Raw genomic sequence first — 25,341 nt, forward strand, 5'->3', positions numbered from 1 at the left:
CCCATCGGCCAGAGCCTGGGTAAGTCGTGTCTGGGCCTCCTCCGGGCACAGGGGCAGCACGTCCTCCACCGCATCCCACAGAGAGTGGGAATAACGGTCCAAAAGACAGGCGGTGTTCAAGGACCGCAGACCCAAACTAAGGGAGGAGAACAGCTTTTTGCCAAACTGTTCCAGTCTCTTGGAATCCCGGTCCGGCGGAGCGGTCGGGAAGGAGGATTGGGAGGTAGAAGCCTGGATAACCAGGCTCTCGGGGTGGGGTGTTGAGACAGAAAACTGGGGTCGCCCGGAGCAGGGCGGTGGCGCCTGGCGACGTTCCTGTCCACAGGAGGGACTGTGGAGGGCTTGGACCAGGTGCCCTGCAGAACGTCAATGAGGGCCTCATTGAATTGCAGCAGAGGCTCAGTGGAGCTTGCCGCAGACTGAAGCACCTCAGTGAGGACGTTAGTCCTCACAGCCACGGCAGGCAGCTCGAGCCCAAGGGCTGCGGCCGCCTTGCGCAGCACCACAGAGAAAGCAGCACCCTCCTCCGAAGCCACAGTCGGAGAGATGAATCCAGTGTCTGGTGAGGTATCCAGACCATTGGCCTCCCCCAGTTCGTCTGCCCAGTCCTGTGACAGTTGAGCCTGAACGGCCATAGGGTCATCGGACCCCTCCCAGACGTCCCCGTCATCCGATTCCTAGTAAACAGGAGGAAGGATCGGAGCCGGACGATAGACATAATGTGTCTCTAACGGCGCAGTACGCGGCGTCCATCGACGCCGTAACGGCGCTGGGTCCGGAGCGGGGCTGAACTGGGGCTCGATGCAGAGCGGAGCCAGCGTCGGAGGTGGTACCGGTGTCGACGCCGGCAGAGGAGGCGTGACTAGGTCGACCGGCGTAGGCGGGGACTCGGGGACGAGTCCCTCGGGAACCTGCGGCGGCGGGGCCGGAGCTGCCGGCATGCAAGGCTGCCCAGTCGGGTCCGCGGGGCCCGAAGGCGCGCCAGCGGGCGTCGACGGCGGAGCCAGGTTCCTCATGGCCGAGAGGAAGGCACTGACTTCCGCCGGCGTCGCGTCAGTCCCAGGGACCGGCGGGTATGAGGACTTGCGCGGCGCCTGCGGCTCCGCCGGAGCCGCGGGGGTGGAACCACCCTGACCCTCGGCCGTGTCGCGCGAACGGCGAGGGGAGTCCGAAGAGCGGTGTCGCCTCTTGGACTTCTTGGAGTGCTTCGACTTACCCGAAGACTTGGAGCCAGACGAGCGATGATGACGTCGGCTGCGGCTCCGCGACCAATCCTTGGACCTCCTCCTGGACTGGGTTTGAGAGGGGCGCGGAGCCGAGTGGCGAAGCTCGAGGAGCTTACGGGACCGCTTTCGAGGTCAGGGCCTTGCAGTCCGAGCACAACTCTGCGTCGTGGTCGAGGCCCAAACAGTAAAGGCACCGGCGGTGATGATCCGTAACAGACATCAAGCGGTTGCAGTCAGCACAGGCTTTGAAACCTGGCATCCTACCGGCACCGGAGTCGAGACAAGATCAAAAAGGATCAAAAAACTTAGTCAAAAAAGACTAAAAGGGGTAGCTCTCCCGGATCTGCGCTTACAGGCGCGGAAAAAAGAAGAGTTGACGTCAGCGCGCGAGGGCGGCGTCTAAGTACTCCGACGACGTCATTCCGGCGCACGACGCTGACGACGGAGCCGCAGACGACGCCTAGCGACGCGCAAGGGGTATTGCTGACGAAAAATCTTCCGGAACCAGTCTGACGCCTGGGGATATTCTAAGGTGAGGAATCTAACTAACGTGTTTCTTTCAGATATCAATTTACTGTTTGGGGAAAACAGCGAACACAAACCCTCCTATCTACATCCCGCAATAGCTTCTAAGCCATTCTGACCTATTGTAACATATACAACAAGACCACTGAAAATCAAATGTGCTTTTTTTATTTAGACATTTGATTATGATCTATTTGGTACCCACAGAGGTGGATTTTCTTGGACTCTCATAAGAAAATAGAATTTATTGTAATTTATGAAAAAGTGAGTGTTTTTCTGCACAGTGCAAAAAAAGATAAATGTAAAAAAGTAACTTCTGAGCTAAAAAAAAAAGCAGGTACAGTTTATCTATTTGGTAAAAAATTATTCCACTTTTAGCATGCCCACTTAGAGAAAAGAGTTGTAAAGGAATAGGGGTACAAAAAAGGAATATTTTTCAAAACACTAATTTAAATTATCCACGTGTCTGATGTTTGCACATTTGCAAACTATAAGTAGCTCCTTGCATTCATTACACAAAATAAAAAATACTAACTGTTTTCTTATTTATCACTAGGAACAACTGATAACCTATCCTGTAATGTTTAGTTCTGTTTTTGTAGAAGCCAGGCAATTGTTACATAAGTGTCAGTGTACCCCTTCTCACCTTAGGTTGGATGTGGAGAGGAAAAAAGTGAAATAAGCAAGACTGGGCAAGACGAAACAATGATACCACTGCAGAAAGAATATGGGCAAGTCATCTAAGGTCAAGACCAACTTGTTACGAAAAAACTAGTATAAGATAAGAAAAAGATACATACCTGTTACTACAGTCCTCCAACATTAGCAGCTTTCACAGATTCACACGCTTGAATTATTCCCAGACACTAAGCTGGAAACCCACTGTAACATTATCATAGCAGTGTTTCAATGCAGCAAATGGCTTTGAAAACAAAAGAAAAAAATCTTCACAGATATTAAATAGCCCATGCATCTCAGTATATGGCCAAAAGTCCAACCAGGTGGAGGGGCTAAGGGCTTCAACTGAATACATTTTAATAGGTTTTTACAATGTACTTTGTAGCCTTATGAACGGAGATCTTCCATACATTCGTATGATATATATATATATATATATATATATATATACACATACTACTATACAGAGCTTCTCTCAACTGGCGGTTTTGACGTTATGGATTTCGGGGCAAAAAAATGGTAATTCTTAGATCCAGGTACATTATAGATCCATTTATTATAATATTAAATTCATCAAAGGTTCAAACATTACATTTACACCTATCATGTCACTTTAACCTTTGTTTTTCTCAACAAATTTCTATGCTTTTTATTTACCATGAATGGACAACTACTGGTCCTATGACCCCGGGGCCTTTTTTTAACAATTTTTTTTTAAGAAGGGGAGTCTGTAGTGGCCCGGGGGAGAACGCATCCCTGAGGATTTTCTTTTCTAACAAAGTGGAGGGAGGAGTGTGAACCCCCCGCCTTTCCCAAAACCACTAATGGCCCCGGCGACTCCACCCTAGGGGGCATTATTCTTAAAAAGAATTAAGAGGGAATGGGGCACGCAGCCCCACCCCCAAAGCCACTAGTGGCCCCACAGACCCATTCCAGGGCCAAAAATATTATAGTAGGGTGAGGGGCCCATATGGGCCATGGGGATTCATCCCCAGGGGCCATACTTTAGTTATAAACGAATGTGGGAGAGTGAGGTTTCGCCACCCAGAGTCTTAAGAGGACCCGTGGACCCTTTCTCCCAAGGATCAATACATTAAAATTAGGGGAGAAATGTGCGTGGCAGCTCTCCCCCAGCCCAAATAGACCATGGAGCTCCTATTCTTCAATTATAGGGGAGGGGGCTGCCTGGCCTCCCTCCCCAAGCCCAAATGACCCTGGGGCCGAATATCTTGATGTTAGGGTAGGGGGCTTGTGCGCCCCTCCCCAAGTCCAAATAACCCTAGGGGTCCCCATACCCGGGAGCCATATGTTAATTAAAAGGGAAGGGGGTGCATGCTCCCCCCCCAAGCCTAAATTGGGCATGGGGACCCCATCCCCCAGGGCCAAACATAACATTGGGAGGCACATGGGGGAGCTCAGGCAGGGCAACATAAGTGTGCTCCCACCCGGCTGGAGCATTTTTAACTCCCCCCACCAGGTGGAAGTACACTTGTTTCCATGCCTGGAGTCCTGCGGGCAGGGAAAACCACTGTGTTCTGGGGTGGGTTCTCCGGGACACAGCTAAAGAGCCAACCCAGGGGATGGGGTCCCCGGGGCCTTGGAAAGCTCAGGGAGGGTGGCCTTGTGCCCCCTTCCCCTCTACTTATTGATTAGCCACGAGGGAGATGGGGCCGCCGGGGTCCATTTAGATTTGGGGAGGGAGCCAAACGCCATCCCTCCCATAAATGAAGTGCTTGGCCACAGAGGATGGGTTCTCTGGGGGCAGTACAGGCTTAGGGAGGTGGATCGTGCAACCCCTCGCCTAAAAATAAAGTGTTTGGCCCTGGGGTTGGAGTCCCCGACATGCTCAGGGAGGAGGGCCGTGCACCTCAGCTTTTGTTTTTAAACGTTGTGTAGGAAACTGGCTCTATATATACTACACCAAAATGAGGTGTAGTGTGTATAGAGTCCAGGTGACCCCAGAGGGTAGGCAGAGGTTACAGTTAGATAGAACCTTACTCTCTATTTGTGGTGGAGTGGTCGAGCAGTAAGGCAGTATCAGAGGACAGTATTAAGCATTTGATGTACACACTCAGTCAGCAAATGAATTCACACACTCAAGAACTGAACTTTAGGCCAATTGTTTTTGTATAAAAATATACAGTTTTATTTTTAGAACCAAGCAAGCCTGGCACAGGTAAGCATTACATACTTTACAGTAATAAGTTGCTGAATGTAGAACAGTTTGAAAATGCAATAGGAATTGTACTTTGTTTGATTTACAGGGGATGCACTAGGCTGCAATACTTCGCAAATACAGTACTGTAAAATGAATAGGCTTTTTCAGTAAATTACAGGTAAGTTACTTTTTATGTTACTTTTCTAGCTCAGTGCTGGATACCTAGATGCAACACTGGGACATTTCCTGCAAACAGGTAAGTAAATAAGTTTGGGTTATTTGTGAGATTTTTTAAGAATATTTTTAGATTTCAAAACTCCACATTTAGAATCTTTTTGGAAGAAAATTGTCAATGTTATCCTATGGAGGAAAAACAGGTTATTGGTTCAAAGGTAAGTTATCGATTGTGGGAGTTAAGGTTCTGGGGTTCAACTAAGGTGTCCCCCAGGGTCAGTGATGCACTCTTGTTGCACCCTCAGTGGCACTAGGGCGGCCGGGAGTGTTGAGGCCCAATGTTATCCAATGGGAGATAGGGGGCCTCCGGTTGGTGGCTGCTGGCAAGCAGACCACTGGGTTGTGGGAGCAAAGCTCCTGGACTTTAGCTCAGGGCAAATAGGGAAACAAAGTAGCACCAAAGGTGCGCCCTCAGAGGCACTAGGGGTGCAGGGTGCTGTTTCGAGGTCGGGTGTCCTGTTGTTTTCAAAGGAGAGATTCTGGTCGGAAAAAAACACTGCAGGCACGGGGACGAAGACCTTCTCGGTGCGACCACCACTTCGAGGGGTAAGCTGGGATGTCTTGGGTTGCCTAGGCACATTGGTTGTGGCACACAAGGCCGTGGGGCGTCAGGTGCAGGGGTGCCTTTTGCCATTGGAAAGTCTTACCCACTATTGGTTGCGGTAGAGGGGGTCCTCTGGATTCAGGCTGCAAGTGTCGGCTGGGGTCTTGAGGCTGGTCTGGGATCCCCGGGTCACAATCGCTGGGGAGACCTCCACGTAGTGTTTTTCCACTCGAGCTAGGGCCGGGTTCGGCGGGTGCAGAGTAGGCTTGATTTGCGGTCTCCGGCTGCTGCCAGAAGTTGCAAGTTGAACAGATCTGCTGTTCTCGGGAGACACAGTCTTTTGAATGGAGGGCAGGCAGGTCCTCCGGGTTCGTTGAGGTTGATGGCTGCAAGATACACCGGTGGTTCGCAGGAGCAGGTTCGAGGGGAGACAGGCCAGTAGGGCTGGGGCCAAGTCAATGGGCTTCGTCCTCTTGTTAGTTCTGCACAGCTCTCTGTCTTCTTGTCGTTTCTGGATCTGAGGAAGCAAGGTTCAGGGTGCCCCCTAAATACTAGATTTAGGAGTGTTACAGGTAGGTAGAGGGCAGGGACCAATGGGCAGCTGGAGAGGCCCAAGGACTTGGCCGAAGCCCGAGAGTCCTTGAAACGCTCTAGCGCGTTGTCTGCCTTGTCGCCAAAAAGGCGACGGCCATCAAAGGGCATGTCCATAAGGGTGGATTGGACATACCCGGAAAAAACAGTTAACGCAACCAAGCGTAGCGTCGAAGGGCTACTGGTGTGGAAATTGTCCTGCCAAGTGCGTCGGCGGTATCCAGTCCACAGGGGATGGTAAAGTTTGCTGCGTCTCTCCCCTCAGCCACTGCACAGGAGAGCACGGCCCGGGCCTCCTCGGGCACTGGGGCAGCACCTGAGCTACTGTATCCCACACTGAGTGGGTGTAACGGCCCAACAGACATGCGGTGTTTACCGAACGCAGTCCCAAGATGGCGTTAGAAAACATTTTCTTCCCAAGGTGGTCCAGCTTTTTGGATTCCCTATCTGGTGGTGCGTTAGGGAATGCGCCTTCAGAAGTGGAGGCTTGGACCACCAAGCTCTCAGGGGTGGGGTGTTAGGAGAGGAAAGTGGGGTCGCCCGGAGCCAGGCGGTGGCGTCGGGTAATCATCCTGTCCACAGGAGCCCCTGTGTTGGGCTGGACCAGGTGCCCAAAAGGATGTCCGTCAGGGCTTCATTAAACAGCAGCGGGGGCTCCGAAGAGCTCGCTACCGGTTTAAGGACCTCTGTCGGGAAGATTAGTCTTAACTGCCTCCGTAGGTAGCTTGAGGTGGAGAGCCTCGGCTGCACTACGCAACACCACTGCGTACGACACTCCCTCCTCCTTAGCCACGGTAGGAGGAGACAACATGCCAAGGTCTGGTGAGGTATCCAGATCACTGGCTTCCCAGAGTTACTCTCTTCAGTCCTGTTCATACACCAACTGATCGGTTAAAGGGTCCCCAGACCCCTCCCAGTCCTCCTCATCCTCCTCTGGCTGCCAATCTGGTCTCAAAGAGCCAGGGTAGAACCGGGGCACAAAAGAACCTGTCGGATCCGGCGTCAACTCCGTGTCTACCTCGAGGTGGAGGTCGGGGTGGACGTCGGCTGTGGACACAGCCGACGCCGGTGGTGGACGTGGTGCCGGTGGAATCGGCGCCGGGGGAGGCGTAAGATGGTCGACCGGCACCGATCCAAATCCCGGCCTGGATCCAAGGGGACCCTGCGGCGCCGAAGCCGCCGAAGGCCCAGGGCCCCCAGCCTAGCCGGCGGCGCCCGAAGGCACACTGGCAGAGTCGGGCAGCACAAAAATGATATGCATCGCTTCGTAAAACTGACAAAGCTGGGCAGGGGTCGTTCTCGGTCCTGGGAAGGGGGGTGGAGGGGAACCTGGAGCCGACCCTGCGGGCTCCGCATGCGGAGCCGCGGGAGGGGCACAATGCGCATCCCTCGCCGCGTCGGATGACGGACGGAGAGAAGTCGGAGTGCGCCAATGCTTCTTCGAATTCTTTTTGTGCTTCGACTTACCTGACCCCGAGTGCAAAGAAATAGAGCAAGAATGGTGTTGACTCTGCGACCGGTCCCTCGACCTCCTACGCGACCGGGACCTCGAGCCGACTGCCGGGCCTCGAGTAACGTTCGGGCCCGCTCCCGCAAAGACTTCAGGGCCATGGTCCGGCAGTCGGAGCACGACTTGGGGTCGTGGTCACGATCCAGGCACTAGAGGCACACGCGGTGCGGATCCGTCACCGAAATCAGTCGGTAACAGGAACGGCAAGCCTTAAAGCCGGGCATCCCTCGTGCACCAGGAGTCGATGGTCTCAAAAAACAACAAAGTCGAGAGAAGTCGAGAAACAGTTCAGTTAAAAATTGCAGGGGGTACTGCTCTCTCTGGATCTGCGCTTGCTGGCGTGGAAAAAGAAAGAACTGATGTTAGCGCTTGAGGGAGGATTCTATGTAGCTATTGCGACATCATCTCGGCGAACACGACACTGATAACGAACGCGGAAGTGATCGACCCCACCTTTCGATGCGCAGGGGTACTGCTGAGGAATATGCTACTTACCAGTATGCATCTGTTCTTGGCATGTAGAGCTGCAGAGTTGTACACTTAGCATAGGTCGCCATCTGGTGTTGGGCCCGGATGTTTGCAGTTTGTTTTTCTTCTTGGACCGTCTTTGGAAGTCACGAGTTTGGTGACTCCTCCTTCGGTCCGTACTGCGCATGGGCTTCGGCTCCATCCTCAGATTGTTTTTTTCCGCCATCGGGCTCGGATGTGATACTTCGTGCTCCGGCTTCGAACTTCTACGGTTCCAGCCTCGACGGAAAATCCTCGATTCTTCGAGTTCCTTCATCATCTTCATCTCTCGAAGCGGCACTTTTTCCATCCCGTACATCGACACCGGCCTTCGGGCCCTCCGCGACTCCGGTCCCGGCCGATGGAAAGGACTCCGTTTAAAAAGTGCCCAAAATGTGGGTCTAAATTTCCCCACACCGACCTCCATCAGGTGTGTAACCTTTGCCTCTCTCCGGAACACGAGGCTCGAGACTGCCCCGCCTGCAAGTCTTTTCGATCGAAGAAAACGATCCGAGATCGAAGGGCTCGACGCACCATGGCGCACTCATCCTCGACAGCTCCACCGGACATCTTCGGAGACGACGCCGAAGCTTCGGGGCAGACACACACCGAACTGGGAGAAGACATCGTCAGCGCTTCCGAGGCCGACGACTCCGACCTGGAGGACGTAACACCAGGACAGCGGGCCGTGAGTACAATGCCCCCTCCCAGCCCCGCACCGAAAACCAAAGAGACTCCGGTTACTCCCTCGCCTGCCGGCCTGGGCAAAACCAAAACCAAAGCCTCGATCACCCCACCTTCGGGCCCGGTGTCGAAGCACTCAAAGTCTCACGGCAGCTCGGGATCGAGCCAGCCGACGCCCGGTGCCGATAAACACCACTCGGCACCGAAGCCTGCAAAATCCAGCTCGACTCCGAAACCACCGGTGCCGAAGCCTGGACACTCGGCGCCGACCAAACACAAACAGAAATCGGTCGGCACCGACGCTCCGGCGCCGAAACAGCATTCGACGCCGAAACACACGGAGACCTCCAAAAAGCAGGGCGTACACAGAACATCGAAACCTCCGGTTCCGAAATCGCCGGTGCCGACAGACGACTCGGCGCCATTGGCTCTGTTTACACCAGACCCTTTACAAAAGACTTTGTCCAGAGATCCAAAGACTGGCCTTTTGACTGTGATTACTAAGAAGCGTCGCCTTGAGGCTCCGGCTCCTCCTCCTCCACCCAAAAAGAGGGACTCAGCTACTTCTCCCCTTAGAGTACCCTCCCCACTGCCACCCCCCCTCCCACCACCACCCCCTCCACCTTTACCTCACTACGATCCGGCCCCATCCCCAGATCCGGATGACGGGGACCCGGACAATGACCCAGGGGACGCCCCAATGGATCCCACTCCACCAGGGACCCCAGATCCATGGGAGGATTATAATAACCCTGATGTACCCAATGTACCTCAAGACGACCTATACCCATCAAGGCCGTCTCCTCCAGAGGACTCTTTAGGGTTTCACCATTTAGTGCAGAGAGCAGCACACTACCATGGGGTGGACATGCACACTGAACCAGTGGAAGAAGACTTCCTACTGGATACATTTGATTTACAAGATCGTTCCACTGCTATTTTACCCATGCTTAAGGGTGTCACCAAGCACGCTACAGAGGTATTCAAAGACCCTGTCAGAGCCAGAGTACTAAACCCTAGAATAGAGAAGAAGTACAAGGCGGCACCCACAGACCCTGCATACATCAAGGGCCCTGCTCCTCTAGATTCCCTAGTTGTCTCCACAGCTAGAAAGCGGGCTAACTCCCAATCCTCAGGAGATGCCCCACCACCAGACAAGGAATCTAAACTTCTGGACGCGTCTGGTAAACGCACCGCCTACCAGGCTGCAAACATGTGGCGCATTGCAAATACACAAGCACTGCTTGCGCGATATGATAGAGCACACTATGATGAATTAGAGGCTCTTATGCAGCACCTTCCAGAGAAATACAAACGCCAAGCTCATGACCTGATACAGGAGGGCAAACTAATCACAAACACCTCCATTAAGTGTGCCCTCGATGCAGCAGACACTGCTTCTAGAGCCATAAACACCAGTGTCCTGCTTCGCCGCCATGCCTGGCTCAGGATATCAGGGTTCAAGCCTGAGGTCCAGACATCAATACTTAATCACACCTTTGACCAGCAAACACTCTTTGGCCCAAAGGTAGACGAAGCGCTCGAAAAAATGAAGAAAGATACAGACACAGCGAAGTCTATGGGAGCGCTCCAGACCCAAGCCTCTAAGCGTTCCTTTCGACGCTCGTCCTTTCGTGGCACAGGTAGAGGCTCCTCCACCGATAATGCCTCTACCTCCTACAAATCCCCTCCTCAAAATACCTTTTCAAAGGGCAACCAAAGAGGTGGTTACAGAGGCAACAACAATAAGGGCAGGGGCAAAACCAACAATACCCGTTCTGCCACCCCACCCGCACAATGACTCCCCTTCGCTCCCCCCAGACCATTCCACTCCGGTCGGGGGCAGACTACAAGATTTTATCCACGTATGGGAGTCCATAACATCGGACAAATGGGTGACCCAAATCATTCGGTCAGGGTACTGCCTCGAGCTAACATCTACCCCACCCAATATCCCACCAAGGCACCGTCCAATGTCCCAAGAGCATTCCACACTGCTCAAACAAGAGGTACTCTCGCTCCTCCAGAAACACGCCATAGAGCAGGTACCCGGCAATCAACGAAATCTAGGGGTCTACTCCCTATATTTCCTAATCCCAAAGAAAGACGAGATCCTCAGACCCATTCTGGATCTCCGGCCTCTAAATGCCTACATACATTCAGACCACTTTCACATGGTCACCTTACAACAAGTCCTCCCACTCCTCTGCCAGGGAGACTTTCTCACAACACTGGATCTGAAAGACGCGTACTTTCACATTCCAATACACCCCTCTCACAGAAAATACCTCAGGTTCGTGGTGGACGGGCAACATTACCAATTCAAGGTTCTCCCCTTCGGGGTCACCACTGCACCACGGGTGTTTACCAAATGCCTAGCAGTAGTAGCAGCACACCTCAGACGTCAACATGTTCACGTCTTCCCTTACTTAGACGACTGGCTCATAAAAGCCGCGTCCTACCACCAATGCGTGCAACATACAAACAGCACCATCCAACTGCTTCATCAGCTAGGCTTCACGGTGAACTACCAAAAGTCCCACCTCATACCATCTCACACAAAGCAATATCTCGGGGCCACCATAGACACCTCAAAAGGTATTGCCTATCCAAACTCAGCCAGAATCACAAGCATTCTAGCCTTACGCAAAATATTCCTTCCTCAACACTCTCTACCAGCAAGAGTGTTTATGAAGCTCATAGGGATGATGGCGTCTTGCATCTTCATAGTGCCCCATGCAAGACTCCACATGCGTCCACTTCAGGAGTGCCTAGCACAACAGTGGAACCAGGCCCAGGGTCAGCTGACGGATCTGGTGTTGGTGGACGGCCGCACACATCACTCTCTGCAGTGGTGGAACACCACAAACCTTTCCAAGGGACGGCCGTTCCTGGACCCGGTTCCCCAAGTGACTCTAACAGCGGACGCATCGCTCTCCGGCTGGGGAGCGCACCTCTTACACCTCACAATGCAAGGTCTATGGACGCCACAGCAAAAAACGCTCCACATCAACCATCTGGAGCTTTTGGCGATCTTTCTAGCCCTAAAATCTTTCCAAAAGCAGATTTCAGGCAAAGCAGTCCTCATTCGCACAGACAACATGACTGCGATGTATTATATACAGAAACAGGGGGGGACACACTCTCCCCAGCTCTCCCGCTTAGCCCAGAGCATATGGAGATGGGCAATTCCCCAAAACATTTTTCTCCTGGCACAACATGTTCCAGGCGTACAAAACACCATAGCAGATCTGCTCAGCAGACAGACTCAACAACTACACGAATGGGAACTGCATCCACAAGTTCTTCACCCATTCTTCCAACAGTGGGGGCATCCTCAAATAGACCTCTTCGCCACCCACGAAAACAAAAAATGCCCAAGCTTCGCCGCCAGATACCCACACCCATTGTCCAAGGGCAATGCGATATGGATGAACTGGTCAGACAGATTTGCATACGCCTTTCCACCTCTCCCACTAATTCCATTAGTGGTCAGGAAACTACAACAGCACTCCCTCACACTCATTCTGGTAGCTCCGACGTGGGCCAGACAGCCGTGGTACACCACGCTACTACAACTATCAGTGGTACCACATCAAAAACTGCACCTTTCCCCATGCCTCCTAACCCAGAACCATGGAGAAATCAGGCACCCGGACCCAGCTCAGCTCAACCTGGCGATCTGGCTCCTGAAATCTTAGAATTCGGGTACCTTAACCTTCCCCCTGATTGCATGAACATCATCATGGAAGCCAGACGTCCTACCACTAGAGCATGCTATGCCGCAAAGTGGAAAAGATTTGTAATGTACTGCCGTAACAATACAATCAACCCTCTAGATGCATCCATACAACACATCATATGCTATCTGCTCCATCTTCACAGGTGTAACCTGGCGTATTCATCCATACGCCTACACCTAGCAGCGATCGCTGCCTATCTACAAAACAGACAGCATTTGTCACTCTTCAGAGTGCCCGCTATTAAAGCCTTCATGGAAGGCCTTAAACGAGTAATTCCTCCCAGGGCACCACCCTCCCCTGTATGGAATCTAAATTTGGTCCTTACACGACTAATGGGTCCGCCCTTCGAACCAATGCACAATGTGACGCCTGGGGGTAATTCCAAGGTAAGGAATCTATAACTAACTGTTTCTTTCAGATATGCCTCTTTTAAGTCTAGAGAAGACATAAAATCGCCCTGCAGTAGAAGTGGGAGCACTTGCTGAAGTGTTATCACGTGGAAATGCTTTGAAAGAATGTATAGGTTTAGTTCTCTGAGGTCTACAATAGGTCTCAAGGAGCCGTCCTTTTTGGGGATAAAAATTCAGGGAGTACACGCCTGTCCCTTGATGTTGTAAGGGCACAGGTTATATGGCTCCTTTGGACAGGAGAGACTGGACCTCTTGCTGAAGTAGATTTAAATGTTCTGGTGACATTTAGTGAGAACGTGGTGGAATGTTTGGAAGATTGTTGGTAAGCTCCAGGCAATAACCATGTTGGATAATTTCTAGCACCCATTTGTCTGTGGTGATAGATTGCCAAATGGGGAGGAATTGTAGAAGAAGTCCCCCGACAGGTGTTAAATGATCAGGGGGAAGTGTAGGCAAGTCACTGCTTGTTGGGGGAGTGGGAATTATGTGGTGTGGAACCCCTGCCTCGGCCTTTGTTGGTGTTGCCTCTGTATCCTCCTCTAAAGAAGCCCCTTGTAGAGGAAGATTGACTGTTGCCTTTGTAGGAGGCGGCAGTATTGTCTGAGGACATGGTTTTCAACCCTCCACGATAGAAGGAGCGACGAAAGGAGCCCTGATTGGAGGGAGACTGCAGAGCTCCAAAAGACTTGGCTACTTCTGTGTCTTGTTTCATTTTTCCTAATGACTTATCTACTTCGGGCCCGAAGAGATGTTCCTTGTCAAAAGGAGTATTTAAAATAGACTGTTGTACTTTGGGTTTGAAACCAGAAATCCTCAACCAAGCAAGTCTCCTTAATAACACACTAGTGTTGATCTCTCTAGCTGCGGTGTCTGCAGCATCTAAAGCTCATCTAATTGAGGAATTGGATATGAGCTTCTGCCTGGACCAAATCCTGGGCTTTTGCTTTTTGCTCATCTGGGAGGTGTTGTATCAACTGCTCCATTTCGTCCCAGTGTGCCCCATCATATCTGGCTAGCAGGGCCTGGGTGTTGGCAATGCACCAATGATTTGCTTCTTGGGCTGCTACTCGTTTACTGGAGGCGTCTAATAATTTTTACTCTTTGTCTGGAGGGGGAGCACCCCCTGTAGTCTGCGAATCGGCCTATTTACGGGCATTAGAGACCACCAAGGAGTCTAGTGGTAACTGGCTTTTAATAAAGACTGGATCTGAGGGAGCAGGCTCATATTTATCATCAATTCTGGGGGTGAAAATATCCTTGGCATGTCTCATCATACCTTTAAGCATAGGTAGAGTGTGGCTAGCCCTTTGTGTGCTACTGAGCCTTTCAAATAGGAAATCTTCCTATAGAGATTCCTTGTGTAACTGTACTCCATCATATTCTGCAGCTCTAGCAAGTAATTCTAGATATCCTACATTGTCGTCAGGAGGGGAAGGCTTGGCAGGGTAAATATCTGGGTCGATATCTGTAGGTGAATCCGTGTTATAATCCTTCCACGGGTCCATTGGTAAAATATTGCGTTGTTACCCCAAAAAGATAACCACTAGGGCACAAAAACGTGCTCGCAACCAGAACCGCGAAGGGTTGCTAGAAACCGTTGAGCATACTGAAAACACGATTCCCCTCACCTGTGTGGTCACACACAACTCTGTTGCCAACCAAGTGTCACATATCATTAAAAAGAACTGGAACATTCTCCTCACAGGCAAATTGCGATGGGAAAAACCTCCATTATCTTACAGAAAGTCCAGATCCATAAAAGACACTCTAGTCTCAACCCGGCCCAGACAGCAGACCCCCGCAGACAACACCATTCTGAACGCATGGGGCTTGCCCAAAGTTGTGGGCCACTTTCCATGCGGCAATTGCAGTGTCTGCCACATAACGGAAACAACAAAAAAACCTTACAGTTAGAATCCAACAAAACCTGGATGATTCGCAAACACACCAACTGTAACACCGCACATGCCATCTATCGTATTATCTGCCCATGTGGCCTCATATACATTGGCATGAGTAATCGGAAAGTCAAGACCCGCATCTGCGAGCACCGCAGCACTATCCGCTGCAAGAAAAATACAAAGAGAATGACCAATCACTTTATGGAAGTCGGTCATACTACAAATGAGATGCGGTGGGTCATAATTGAAACCTTAGACCCCAATACCCCGAACATTGAAAACCGACTACTGGAAAAGGAACAGCGGTGGATCTACCGCTTATCCAGCCACCTCACTGGACTCAATGATGATATACCTTGGAACTCACTGAGTAAATAGACCTCTCTACTCTGCTAGCCACCCAGTCCTTGTCTCGAAAATCTCAGGACCACGGACATTACTACTCTCCTTCTAAACTAGTGCCACCTATCCATCTCTGCTCTATCACTCCGGAGCACCTCTTTGGCACGTCTGTTCTCCTTCACTTTGACATCGCCCAGGCACACCCTGTCTGCCTAGCACAGCATCCACTGCTAAGGCGGACCCACATCGCGCCCGCCTTCACTACATACCCCCTCCCTGCTGTGACTTTGTGCCAATGGCACATCACTTCTAGCTTCTCACTGCAGACTGACTGCAACTGCTTCCATCACCGCGCACGAGCAGTCTGACATGCTTCCTGCCCGCCGATTTCATAGGACCTCTTCATTTGTGACCATGCACATAACACTGGGTCATTTCAAACTAGTGAATTTCAGAACCATCATTGAAGCGCCTGTCACCGCGCATGCGCTGTCCTATATTCACTCCCAACATGGCGCCAATACCTCGCGGTCCAGCTTCTGGCACATGACGTTCCACGCCAGTGCCGCCACTTCCGCATTTAGTCTGTCTCCCTGAGCGCCGACTTTTAGCAGCCGGGACACAGGGATCCGCAGTAGGTTTAAAGTGGGAACCGCCAACAGACCTAAGTAAGTTAACGCTCACGCCCGCTTTAGACTAACACCCCGCGCTTGATTTTTAATCTTCAGTGCCATAACTGCCACGGTCTTGCCCGCGCATAGCGACTTCTCGCACCTAGCGCCCATACTACATGACGCAACGGCACCCTGCGCAATTACACCAGCCAGAGTGGGACCAGAGGCAGTTCCTCTCCCGGGCCTCCAATCGGCTGCCTAACACTACAATTTAGTGTAAATATGTTCTTTGATTTTCATCCCGTATGATTGATACCTTCATTTTTAACTAACTACTTGTTTATTTAGTGGCATACCTATAGACACTTGGTAATGAGCACACCATGCAACACCACATACTGGAAGTATGCCCTCGTGGCTCAAACTATCGCCCTGAGCCTTATTACGTATTCTACACCACGGCCCACCATGCAACCCGTACCGCCTGCACTATAAACATGCACTATTACGCTACAAGACGGCTAATTGCCATATGCTTTTGTACCTTTATAGCACCTGATCACCCGGCATTATCCTCTTGGACTCACGTATGTGCCCACCATGAATTGACAGGCACATGTTGCCCAGACTAAAAATTGCTCTTTTAATGTTGCTTCTAAAATTGTTATATGTGTCTTGTCTGTCCTTTATTTCACAGGTACCTCAATTTCGGTTGTTTGGCGCCGTCCAAACACTCCTATTTTTCCCAACACACCTTAGCGAGTGTGTTGTGGCCATTCTATACAGGAGAATGTCTGCATTGTCAGCATTCCGTCCATCATTTGTTTGTTGTAACGCTTTTCGCCCTAAGTGGGATGGGTATTCCCAGACGTGGGACCCGTGCTCACTACGCCACTGGAGTCAAGCTATCCTGGCTGATGACGGCTGATAGCCAGAAACCGGTCCTAGGATGCTTGATTCCGGTCCAGGGAAGACATGGCTTGGCAGTTCGGGCTGGACTGTTCCCATGAGGCACAGGGTCAAGACTGATTTGCATATGGCCATGTCTGAACTGGGGTGGCGTAGTGGGCAAAAGAACGATGGATTTAACCCAGATCTCTTGACTGGGGGAGAATGTCTGCATTGTCAGCATTCCGTCCATCATTTGTTTGTTGTTTGTTGTAACGCTTTTCGCCCTAAGTGGGATGGGTATCCCTGACGTGGGACCCGTGCTCACTACGCCACTGGAGTCAAGCTATCCTGGCTGATGACGGCTGATAGCCAGAAACCGGTCCTAGGATGCTTGATTCCGGTCCAGGGAAGACATGGCTTGGCAGTTCGGGCTGGACTGTTCCCATGAGGCACAGGGTCAAGACTGATTTGCATATGGCCGTGTCTGAACTGGGGTGGCGTAGTGGGCAAAAGAACGATGGATTTAACCCAGATCTCTTGACTGGGGGAGAATGTCTGCATTGTCAGCATTCCGTCCATCATTTGTTTGTTGTAACGCTTTTCGCCCTAAGTGGGATGGGTATTCCCAGACGTGGGACCCATACTCACTACGCCACTGGAGTCAAGCTATCCTGGCTGATGACGGCTGATAGCCAGAAACCGGTCCTAGGATGCTTGATTCCGGTCCAGGGAAGACATGGCTTGGCAGTTCGGGCTGGACTGTTCCCATGAGGCACAGGGTCAAGACTGATTTGCATATGGCCATGTCTGAACTGGGGTGGCGTAGTGGGCAAAAGAACGATGGATTTAACCCAGATCTCTTGACTGGGGGAGAATGTCTGCATTGTCAGCATTCCGTCCATCATTTGTTTGTTGTAACGCATTCTATACACATGGCATAATTTTGCCATCCAGTTTTTCACACTTTTCACCTGGTCCTGACGAAAGCTCCTCACACCTTTAATTGTGGGCTAAAACATGTTGACCCAAGTCAACAACTAAGAGGTTAACCACTCCACTAGTTGTCTTTTGTAATTTTTAACATACCCTGGGCAACCACGAATAAAATTCCCATGGTCAGGATTCCCAGAGGTATTTTTAACTCACAATTCACTTAATCACACCACTGCACCACACCTGCTCCGCTGTAATCAGGCTTCGTAGCACAACTGGGTGGCATTCGGCCACCCGGTTGGGACCCCGATGATGAAGCATGACATCAACTAGGTTGGTGTGTGAGGGGTCTTTTAAAAGAATCTAAGGATTCCTTGGCACTGTAAACCAACTACAGTGAGTCCAAACCCACATTGTTTACTTAAAATATTGTCCCCTCCATTTCTATCATGATCTGGTGGTGGTGGAGAGTTAGTTGGTGTAATCAGTAAATACTGCAAAGGTGGAGAAGTTGGTGTAGGGGAACGTGGCGGAGGGGAGGGGTTAGTACCTACATTCTTCCCCTTCAAAGGAATATGGTAAAGGGTGTCCTCTGACTAAGATTTGCATTTCTGAGGTGATTTTGTAAGAACACGTCCTGTATCCAGATTTATATAATGTTCCTTTTGTTTTGGGTCCGATTTGAGTTTTGGGGTGTCGAAAATCGGATCCTGCAGCTTCCGAGGAACAGTTTTATGTCTCGGCACCGTGGATTTCGGTGCCGGGGTAGTATGACTTTTTGGAGCGGAAGGTTTCGGTGCCAAAGGAGGCTTCATTTTGGTGTCAATGATTTTGGCTCCGAAGCGGTTTTCGGCTTTGAGTCTGAAGGTTTCGGCTCGGTGCCAGACTTTGGCCGACTCAATCCCTAGCCGGGAGGCATAGTGACGCGTTTCAGTGCCGAGCTGGAGGGCGGGGCGTCAGAAAGATCTTGTCGGTGCAGACCGTGGCCCAAAGGCAGGGGTGGGACCGAAGCCTTTTGTTTCGGCTGAGTTGGAGTTTGGATCAAGGGGCGTTCGGTACTCACGGGACATTGACCTTGTGGCAAGTCTACTGCCATTGGAGTCCGATTCTGGAATGGAGGCAAGTTTCTTCCTCGGTCCCTTGTGCGTCAAATTCGTGCTTGGATCCTTCGCCAAAGGTATCCTGCGTGTATTCGACATTTCGACTCTGCATTTCATGACGTCTAGCCTGACGATCACAGAGCGTTTTCTTTGATCGGAACGATCTGCATGCCTCGCAGTCCTGTTCGTTGTGCTTAGGAGAAAAACACAAGTTGCACACTTCATGCGAGTCGGTCCGATGCGCGGTTAGGCCGGATGGCATTCCCGAAGATCTTCGATCGGAATCGAGGTTTTCCTCAACGGATACGATTCGCGGAGAAGTGGGATATGCGTTCGAAACAATACTGAGGCGGGTAGAGTGGATTGTGCACCGAGGGGAACCCGAAGAAACGGTTTTGAAGCGGAGCACAGCAATACACGTCCGAACCCGATGGCGGAAAAAACTATCTAACAATGGAGTTGATGCCCATGCGCACTATCACTGAAAGGGGGAGTCACCTACCTTGTGACAGGAAAGAGTTCTTCGAAGAAAAACAACTTGCAAACGTCCGGACCCAACACTAGATGGCAGGAGTATGCAAAGCATGTGATCTACAGCTCATATGCCTCGAACACTCATTTGCTTCTGCTTGTTATTATGTCCTTTTTATGACTATGCAAGGAAAAAATGGCTCTTCCCCTGTTCAGGTTTATTAACGTTTAAGACCTATTACAGAGGTTCTTGTTGAATGTTATTCCACTGATATTTCTTACTGACATTTTGTTTAATGGCCAGTTATATTCTGCTTGGTAGACTCAGATAAAAAAAGTCATAGCAATGCTGTGATAATGTATTAGTAATCTGTTCACATGTCATATCAAGTTTTAAGATAATGTATTTTCATTATGTTTAGCCCATAACATTTGTTTTAATGTATTCCATTGATGCTGCTTCAATTGTTTATTTGACTCCCCAAAAACTACATTTTGACTTTCGGTTCATGACAGAAATTCTTCATCTAAGCACTCAAATGTTAGACAACAAATAAACTAGTGCTGTGCCTGTGACTACCAATCAAAGTATTTATGAATGTTGCACATTCATTTTATCTTCTATTTCCAATCACTGATGTAAATAGATTTTGATTTTAGAATATTCTGTCTACATCTATCCTTTCCACTGTTTGTGCTCTGTCTGCCAACCTTGCTCAGCTTCACATACATCTCCTCCCAGTCTGGAACCAGAAAAGCGTCAACGTGCTGGGAGAGACATGACTGGACACAGCCAGGCACAGATGCAGGTGCTACATCCCCCCCCAAAAAAACAAATTCGATAGCCCATATTAGTCCATTACAGTTATAAGGTGTTCTGGAGCACAGATCCTTTGCTTTCACAGGTGAGATGGAGAAAAAAGCAGAGTGGTAGAGTGAGACACCATAGATTGAAGGACAGAGCGAGGCAGTGTAAGATATCAAAGAGGAAAGAGGGTGAAGTGTGTGAACAGGGACAGGGCATGTGGTCATTGGTAGTAGTAGAGGTTTCACCTGGAATTGTGAAATCGGCCTCGTCTTCCTCTCTGTAGCGTTTAGGAATAATAGTTACTGCCTGTTGCGGGTTCTACAGAATTCAACCATAACGATTTCTGAATTTGTTTGTCCAGAAAAGGAAACAACACCTTTTGTTTAAGTCGTTTTTTGGTTGCCATAACATCTTGATGCCCTTCAGGAGCTAGACTGATTGTCAGGGAAAAAGGAGGTGAAAGCGGTTTTCACACCCAATACTTGCAACTTACTTGCTCTTATAGGGATTAAAAAGACCATTTAAAAAAATAAGCAGTTGGAATGGGCAACAGCGCAAATGGAGAACACAACAACATAAGGAGAAGGTTGTGGTCCTATTTGAGGCATTATAGGGGAAACTTGTTTGTGGGCCAGTACAAGAACCTCATAACAATTGGTGATTTGAGGAGATGGGGGTCAGGCAAACAGAGTAAGGACAATAAATAACCCTTAACAGTATCCACTGCACACCCTTCCAAAGCCAGTGATAGGTCAAAACACAGTGTCAGACACTCAGGCCTGAAAGGGGCTGTTGAGCTGCCTGCCCACCACTTGATGAAACTTGCTTGATCTGCCAATGTACACTGTTTTGATTGAGTGTCTACAGGCACTGAAGATAACATCTACAACTTTAGGAAACAAGGAAAAATAACTCTAGCTAAATCACTCAATCTCCTATAGACATTAAGGTGGAGGCTGTGGAGGTTGGGGTGCAGAAACTGCCCCTGCGATTGCCAGAGAAGATCTATCCTGTAAAGGACACAGAAAGATGGACAGAGAGAGATGCATAAAGTCTGCATACCACACCCTTCCTGGTCAGTCCAGCGGTATACGACTGATTTGGGCCTAGTACAGGTGGATTTTTCTGAAGACCAGAGGAATCAAGGGTATGGGAGGAAACGTGTATTGAAGAAGAAAGTTCTATGGCAAACTAAATGTCTCTTCGAATGCCCCTTGCTGAGAGTACTGAAGGGTAAAGAATTTAATACAGTTAGCGCTGTCGTGAGTGGCAAACGATCCACTGGAGAAGTCTCCAGAGGTTGAAGATGGACTGGAGAACCTCCGGGTGCAGAGGCCACTTGTGGTCGACAAGGGAAGGGTGACTGAAAATGTCCACTCATACACTGAGCACTTCAGCCAGATTATTGGATACTAGCTGTATCTGATGGTCCTGAGCCCAGTACCAGATTCACAGAGCTTCTCGGCAGTAAAGATGTAACCCTATTCCTAATTGTTTTTAGATGTACAACATCCGAGTCATATTGTCTGTCAAGATTTGGACAGACTGGCCTCAAAGAGAGGAGAAGAAGGCCTTGACAGCCAGTTGGATCGGCCATAAATCCAACAGATTGATATGAAACATCTGTTTGTCCAGACACCAGAGGTCTCTGATCTCCAATTACTCTACAAAGGCTTCCCACACGTGGGAATTAACATCCATTTTAACTGTAGCCAATGGTTGAGGAAGTTATAACGGCTTCCCTTGGGAGAGGTTGCCTTCCACTCTCCACGATTGCAGAACCACTGCACAGTCTCTAGAGATTGTAATATAGCTCTGATGGTTTAAACTGTGCTGGAACCACTGCATGCAGAGGCACCACTGGAGGGCCCTTATATGCCTGAGTGCATAGGTGACCAACAGAATGCAGGAATCTAGCAGGCATAAGACCGTCAGGAGAGGCACGTGTACTCCGTTCTGAAACATTGGAATCATAGCCCGATTGTCCTGAACCCTCTATAGAAAAAGATTCAATGTGGCATCTAGTACTGCACCTATAAGCCGGATGCACTGGGAGGGCACTAGGTGGGGCATAGGCCTATTGATGGGAAAGGCCAGATAGAACAGCAACATGGTCGTTATCTACAGGTGGTGTGAAATCATCTTGTGAGAGCAGGCTTTGATGAATCTGTAGTCCAAGTAAGGGAACACTGGGATTTCCGTCCTTTCTGAAATTGGCCGCTACCACCGCAATCACCTTCATGAAGACCTGTGTCACTGAAGTCAGACCAAATGGAAGGACCGCAATCTGGTAATGCTCGGATCCCACAGTAAAGCTACGATACTTCATGTGTGACCGCCAGCTAGAGATGTGGAAATGGGCATCGTGTAGACCGACCAAGACCATCCAGTCTTCCATTTCCAGGTCTAGCTGAACCTCTATGGGCAGCATACTGAACTTTTCATTTTGAGGAACCAGTTCAGAACCCTTATGCCTAGGCTTAGACAAAGACCAGAATTCTTTCTGGGGACCAGGAGGTACCAGGATTAACACCCCTAACCCTGTTCCTGCTCTGGAACGAACTCTACTGTGCCTTCCTGGAGCAAAATTTGCACTTCCTGCTGAAGGTTATGCAGGTGGTCTGGTTGAAGCGTGTAGGTTAGAGAGGGAAAGGGTGGGGGAGTTTGTTGGAAGGGTACAGCATACCGCCCTTCCAAAATCTGGAAGAACCATAGGTCTGAAGCAATGACCCTCCATGTTTTTGGAGAGAAGGATACCCGTGTTTCCACTGGTTGCCTGTGCTCTAGCAAGAGGGAACTACGCCTGTTTACCTGAAGTGAAGGAGGAGGAGGCGGTAGAAAGTCTTGTGTTCTCCCTTTGCCCTGTCCTCTACACTGGAGAAACAGCGGGTTTCCCAGTTAGTGTTGCAGCTGCTGGAACGATTGCTGACGATCTCGAAAGGAGAACCCCCTAGAGAAGCCTTAAAATGGTAGTCCCTTGCTTGAGTTTGTAGGCCAAGTGATCTGGCAGTGGATTTAGTGTTCTTGAATCGCACCAAGGCAGAGAAATCTTTTGCTCCAAAGAGGTAATTGAAAGAGAGGACTAAGACAAAGGCTGTCATCGTTGCAAAACGCTGAATTTTGCAGCCACACATAGTGACACAGGAAAATAGATGCCCCAATAGCACTTGCAACAGAATCTGTTTTACCCAGCCCAGATTGCATCACTTGATTAGCAGCTGCCTAGCCATCCCCTACCAGCTCTGAAAAATGGCTTTGCATCTGGTCAGAAAGATTAGGGGAAATGGTCTGTGCTGCTTCCCGAAGGACATGCTCATGTTGAGTGAGGAGACGGTGGTGTTGAGGGATTTAAGGGCCATAATCCCTGCTGAGTACACATTCTTCACAAACTGCTCCTTTTTTGAAGATTCCCTATCAAAGAGAGTATTGGGAAAGGCTCCTGGTGACAGTTTGTAGGAACAAGAGGCTAGTATTAAAAGACATTTTGGTGACGGATGGGAAGACAATACTGGATCCCCAGGGGCCATTGTGTAGAGCCTTGAAATTGATCTGTGTTCTGCGGTGGAAGTGGTAGGCATTTCCTAAAACCACAAGTATTGGTTCTGTTATAGCCTAAAAAAAAAGGAGAGCAAATATTCCGCAGTGTGAGAAGCTATAAGCAGGACCTCGGTACGGTTGTTGGCTTTAATATCCGTGGAGGGCAAATAAAGTTCCAATATCTCTGCTCCCTTTTTAATTACCAAGCGGCAAAAAGTGATAATCTCATGTGGAAGAAGTCTAATTGGGTAATAGAGTTACCCTACCAGGGAGGTATCCAGCCCATTGGCATCTCTCAGTCCTGAAAAATTAGGATCTAGAGCAGTGGATTGCCTATCCCCATTATCAGGTCCTCATGAGGATCTGATTCTCTTCAAAAGAATCTGCCTTCCTCCATGAAGCGTTGAGCGACTCTCCTTGAACAAGGGCACGGGAACTCTATCATAGGCAATGACACTGAACGAGGGGGTTGCAACGCCAGTGTAGTTCGCGAGAAAGCCATTCACCTGCTTCGGGGGCATCTATTATGACGTCAGTGGAGTCATCTGCAACATCAAAAGAGTCGACTGGGGCGCCAAGGAGGTGATGGGAAACTGGACCGAGGGAGATGACAATATCACTATTAGAGGCAACATCGGTCGTGGAGTCGTTTTTGGAGGCTGGGGCGACACAGTGTTCAGAGAGGAGCCAAGGTGACTTGTGGCAAAGGTAGGAATGGTGAGAAGGATGCCTGATGAAATGGCATTGGAAATTCCCCAAAGGCAAAAGCCAAAGGACCCATGGGACCAGTCAGCACTTCAGAGGGGGCATTGGATTGTCGCAAGATGTCGCATATCGCACTGAAGGGCACAGGTGGATCCGTTCTCAGAGTGGAGTACTCTGGATAAAGTTGACCAGGCTGTGGCATCAAAGTCGTGCCACAGACCATAGTGTCTCTGAGTTTGGCGCTGGGTGAGATGGAACAACAGTGCTGGATTATCTGTGGTATCTTCCACTGGTTTCAGAACCAATGGAGATGCTTGAAGAGATGCAGAGGACCTTCATGACTTACTTTTAGATGAGTGATGTCGTACTGAGTCATGTTGCCTTTTCTTCTTGTGTGTTTTCTTCAAAGGCAATGGTGACTCAGTTGCCTATCTCTTGGCCTGGACGTCCGACAATCGACATTCGTCCTGCGCCCAGGCCATGAACATCTTGGCCTCGCTTTCTGTTGTGTCCTTGTGGTGCACGTTTGGACATGAGTCACAGATCTTGACATCATTATCGGACCTCGGGCCCCAAAGACAAATCTCTGTAATGAACATTTACCAGTCACATTCCCTACAGGGTTTGAAACCAGATCGTGTGGGTAGTTACATCATGGGAAAAAAACTGCACCCGATTAAAAAATGATAGAAAAAAGGTCAATAACACTGACAACTCTTTAGTAGATGATTCTTAGTCTGGATTTATGTTGATGGCGTTGAAAAAAAAGAATGGATGTCAGTACGTTGACAGGGGTGTTTTATAGCTCCAATGACGCCAGAGGAACGACTCTTCCAGCGCCAAAGTAGCGGCAGCACCCTCTACCAGCGTGGGGAGCTAATGAAGACTTTCTAGATGTTCTCAAGTATGTGCATGAGAATATCAGCACTACATCTTGCCTCTGTGCTGTTTATGCTTTCTGTCCAACCTTGTTAAGCTTAGCGTCTTCTCCCATTCCGGAATCACATCTTCATCACTGAACTGATTGTAAATCAGGTGTATTTTGCACACTGCGCTTCAAGGTCACTCAAAATTAAAAGATGTTTGAAGAAAATGCCAGCAACCTAGGAAAGCACAATTAAAACGTGAACTTTCACGGTCACCAAATAAACAAAATGCACTGCTTGTATTTGTTTTAAGGTAATACATGTGCACTAAGAGTGAGAAATTGCATACATGCTGAAGACTAC

General features: G+C 49.7%; 1 protein-coding gene across 2 annotated transcripts in view; it reads right to left on the reverse strand.

The window, feature by feature from the left end:
• The window catches only part of TRPC4AP (transient receptor potential cation channel subfamily C member 4 associated protein), a 749,627-nt gene that overhangs the window by 12,139 nt on the left and 712,147 nt on the right, over positions 1–25,341 (reverse strand). The window lies entirely within an intron of this gene.

The sequence above is a fragment of the Triturus cristatus genome, chromosome 7 (genome assembly GCF_964204655.1).
Source record: "Triturus cristatus chromosome 7, aTriCri1.1, whole genome shotgun sequence".
Classification (NCBI taxonomy): domain Eukaryota; kingdom Metazoa; phylum Chordata; class Amphibia; order Caudata; family Salamandridae; genus Triturus; species Triturus cristatus.